Below are 4,363 nucleotides of genomic sequence, written 5' to 3'. Positions count from 1 at the left end.
TCGCCGCCTGGAGGAAGAACGCCTGATCTTCCTCCTCAGGAACCTCCAAGCCCAGGGCATCAATGTTGCCTTTAGCATTTGCCTGATTTGCCCCTCCGACCACCTTATCCCAGTTCCATCCTGACAACTCAGCACCATCATCATGGCCTGTCCTACCTGCCAATCTTCCTTCCCACCTATCCGCTCCATCGTTCCTCTCCGACCAATCACCTTTACACCCACCTCCATCCATCAATTGCGCTCCCTTCTCCGCAGCCCCACTCCCTCCCATTTATCTGTCCACGATGGACACTCCCAGCCTCATTCCCCATGATGGTGTTTTGCCCGAAATGTCGACTCTCCTGCTCCTCGGATGCTACCTGATACTGTGCTTTTCCTGCATTACTCTAATCTTGACACTGATCTACAGCATCTGCAGTCCTCAATTTTACCTCGCATGACTGAATTCCTGCCCCTTACAGATGGAATTGGGTCTCGTATTTTCATCATGAATTTCATTATGTTTAATTTATTTTATTTTAAAAATCATCACAATATATTGATGCCCTCATGAGCATGTAATGCATTTGACAGAACAATGCCTCCTTTCTCTGTGAACAAATAGAATTAAAGGAGTCGGTTTGGAGAATGTTTCCCCTCCCCGAAACAGGAATAGAGAGTTATAATTCTCTCTGAAATAAACACAGGCCATTCAGAGGAATCTGATAAGGTCATGCAATATCTGCCGAGAGAAGGGAAAGGTTAGCTCATGTGTTATGAGAGTAGGGGATTTCAGCAGAGCGGTAGGAAGTTAGAAAAGTAATAATTACTGAACAATTGGAATGGGGATTACCCTGAAGAAAGAATGAGACGTCTATACAGCCTGGTTAAAATGTTCAGTCTGTTCTAGTAGTCAATCCAATCAAAGCTAGACTTAGATTTCATATTCCGTTTCCTGTGCAATCCACACATCCCGTGACTCCCTGAGAAACCAGCAATCTGTGTCTTGCAATCTGTGTCTTTCAATCTGAAATGTACTCAATGAGGGTGCGAAAACAATCGTCAGGGACAGAGAATATTAAAGACTCAGAGGCCTGTGAGTTAATCGCTCTCTCCTTATCTCATTCCCAAATAACCTGCCCCTTACACTGAGGATGTTGTCAATAATAACCAAAAGGTTTGTAAATGGTGTGACGTTAACACTGACTTCTCTTCGCAGATTCTGTCAGACCTGCTGAGCTTTTTCCGCAACTCCTGAGACTGTGTTATCGTGGTTTAGATACCCAGACCCACAGGATCAATTTCTCACCATCTACCCTCTGAAGCCTGTTCAGAATTTGATGCATTCAAATGAAATCGTATTTCAATTTTCTCGAATATGGACACAATTTATTCAAAAGCTCAGCATTGGAGCACGTGGGTTTCAAGCAGTGACCTTTATTTTTGGTTCATTAACGTGTTTGGCTCATTACCGCTGGGTTACCATGTATTACTCAGATATAATTGTTCTGGTGAAGTTGACGATGAGTTAGCATCTTGAATTGCTGCCATTCATTTTGTCCAGATCAACCCATAATGATGTAAGGGAGGGAGTTCCAGGATTTGCAACCAATGGCACTTGTGGAACTGAGACGTTTTTCCGAGCCAGGGTGGCGAGTGGCTTGGTGTGGAATTGTCAACTGGTGTCCCATGTATCTGCTGTGCTCAGTGTTCCACGCGATAATGCTATGGTTCTGGAAGCTGCTCTGTGAGGAACTTTGAGCAATTTCTACAGTGCATCTTGTCTGTGGTACACTCCACTGCTACTGTCTGTGGGTGGTGGAGACAGAGAATGTCTGTGACCTTGGTGCTGAGCAAGCTGCACTGCAAGTTAATTCTACCTAATTATGGGGAACATAACTACTTGCCATCATCATCAATCCATTTCACAGCTTGACATCCAGTGATTACACGGATGTGGTGTACAAGTCTGTTAGTTGCTCAAATGACCATGAACTTTTAACTAGATTCATCTTTTCACGGGTATTATGCTGAGAGACCCACTTTCTCGTCAACATTTCATCTGTAAAAACTTGGAACGAGCTGATGGGACACAGATTTTGCTGCAGATGGTTAGACACAGCGCAGTGTTAGTTACTGTACACTGATTCTGTTAGGCTTTATGCATGTGTTTCTCTGAATGTGTGTGCATTATCGTGTGTCATAAAAATGCACACAATGTCTTTGTGATTCTGTGTGTGTCTACCCATCTATCTCTTCCTGACTATCTGTGGTTATGTGAGTGTGTTTGTGTCTCATTGTGTGTATTAGTGTGTGTCTCCATGTTTATGTATGTCTGTGTCTGTGCCTGTGTGCAACGGGCTCTCTGTTACTTTCGGGATTGTAACACTTGAAATGTGGTATAAACACCAATATATCTGTACCTCTGACTATTCCTCTTGGGCGTGAAGTGATACGTTGCTTTTTGTTATCTTTGAACGCGTGTGTGTGTGTGTTTGTGTGTGTGTGTGTATTTGTGTCAGTGTGTTTTGTGCCTGTCTCTGCGTGTGTGTGACAGACGGAAATACGTACACAATCACATATACAGAGAGATGTGCAGAGACACATAAAGACAGAAGCACACATAATGACTTAAAGAGACACACGTGCACATACAGTCACACAGACATTCACACACAAGCGCACAGATATTGATGGAGACAGCAAAAGTGATACTATTAGAATTTCTTGTTCCTAAAACTAAATGATAAATTAATAGATTTTTGGATTGTATGACGTTACAGGAAATTTGTCCATAATTTCGTCCGGACAGCTGTGCCTATAACAGGTTTTTGAACGAAATAAGAGAAAGGTGGTTTAGTTAGTAGAGTGCGAAGTTAATGTTGAAAGGATGAAAGCAATTTGAATCGATGAACCTATTTTACCATCCCTGCGTTTTCCAGTCTTTTCAAAATGGCCGCTGATGCTTCTGAATTGGGTCGACGTGCTGTCTTGTTCCAGGATGATGAATTAGGAATTGAGAACCTGGAGGATATTTCTATTAGAATCAATACCGATCATTGGAAAAGGCCTCTTCCATAGGAAAGGGGACTTTGGGATTGCTGTCAGATCTTCAGCACTTCGAAGACCACCCAACAAAGAACAATGAAATACAAAATTACACAGATTGTAATCTACTGGCCTTCTTTAAAAGTTTCAAATTAACAATGCAACATATTTTGATGGTGTTGTTTGTTGTAACCATTTTATTATACACATCACTAGAAAACCTAATGTGAATTCAGATATATTGTCCTAAAATACAAACGGTGAAATACGTAAAAGCTTTAAGAAATGCGAAGGTTGCATAACATTGCAAGAGGGATAAATAATAAATAGACTGCACTTTTTATAAAAAATGTGCATCATGTATTTTGCAAGTAAATGCGTTTTTGAAATGGCATTTTAGTTTTCTCAGGGCGAATACATATAAACAACATTTTTTTTTAAATAATTGAGTGTAATTGTGGACTAAAATGTGAAACGAGTGACCTTACAAACAGATCGAAAGTGGAGGATGACTGCATGGTTTGACAGCAATTCACCTGATAGTGACCCAATAATTGAAGTGTGATTGGAGATGAACGGAGTTATACACAGATGCAGCCTTTGTTTGTGACAAGGGGCTCATTGATGATTGGCCACTAGTTCACCACTGACAAAGGCTTTCTGCTACCAGCAACGATGTGATTGGTTCTCAGGCAACTAAACAGTTTGGGACTCTGAACAAGATATAGGGAAGTCGCCACCTGCTCAGGAGCTCTCTCTGTTCGCGGCAGTGATAGGTGCTTTAATCCTGAAGAAACCTGGTTTATTTTTGTTTCAGCTGTTCCTAACGGCTCTGCCTTTTAATGAGTGTGTTAGAGACTGTTTGTAAGCATTAATTAGTCCTTCTGCATGGTGTAAATCAATGACAGCCTCCAAGATGAACTGTATAAATTTACCAAGGCTCTAAACAAAGTACATTCCAAAGACATGACAACGAAGAAATGGAAGGGCAGGGGAAACAGATGAATGGGAGGGTTATGACTTGGAGCCAGTGATCAAACCTGGTTAAATGAAGAGTAGAGGACTTTAATTTATAACGTCAGGAAGTATGGTATACAGTGAGATTTGGCGATCTGGATTCAGAATTGGCTGGCTGACAGAAGGCAGAGAGTGGTTGAAGATGAAAAATATTCTGCCAGGAGGACAGTGTTGATTGGGGTCCCGCAGGGCGCTGTTCTTGGGCCTCTGCTCTTTGTAGTTCTTATAAATGACTTGGATGAGGAGGTTGAAGAGTGGGTTAGTAAGTTTGCAGATGGCACTAAGGTTGCAGGTATCGTCGACAGAATAGACGGCTACT

This window comes from Chiloscyllium plagiosum, unplaced genomic scaffold (assembly GCF_037043375.1).
Source record: "Chiloscyllium plagiosum isolate Xiang-an unplaced genomic scaffold, Cpla_swu_hap1 HiC_scaffold_21, whole genome shotgun sequence".
NCBI lineage: Eukaryota > Metazoa > Chordata > Chondrichthyes > Orectolobiformes > Hemiscylliidae > Chiloscyllium > Chiloscyllium plagiosum.
This window is presented reverse-complemented; position numbering follows the sequence as displayed.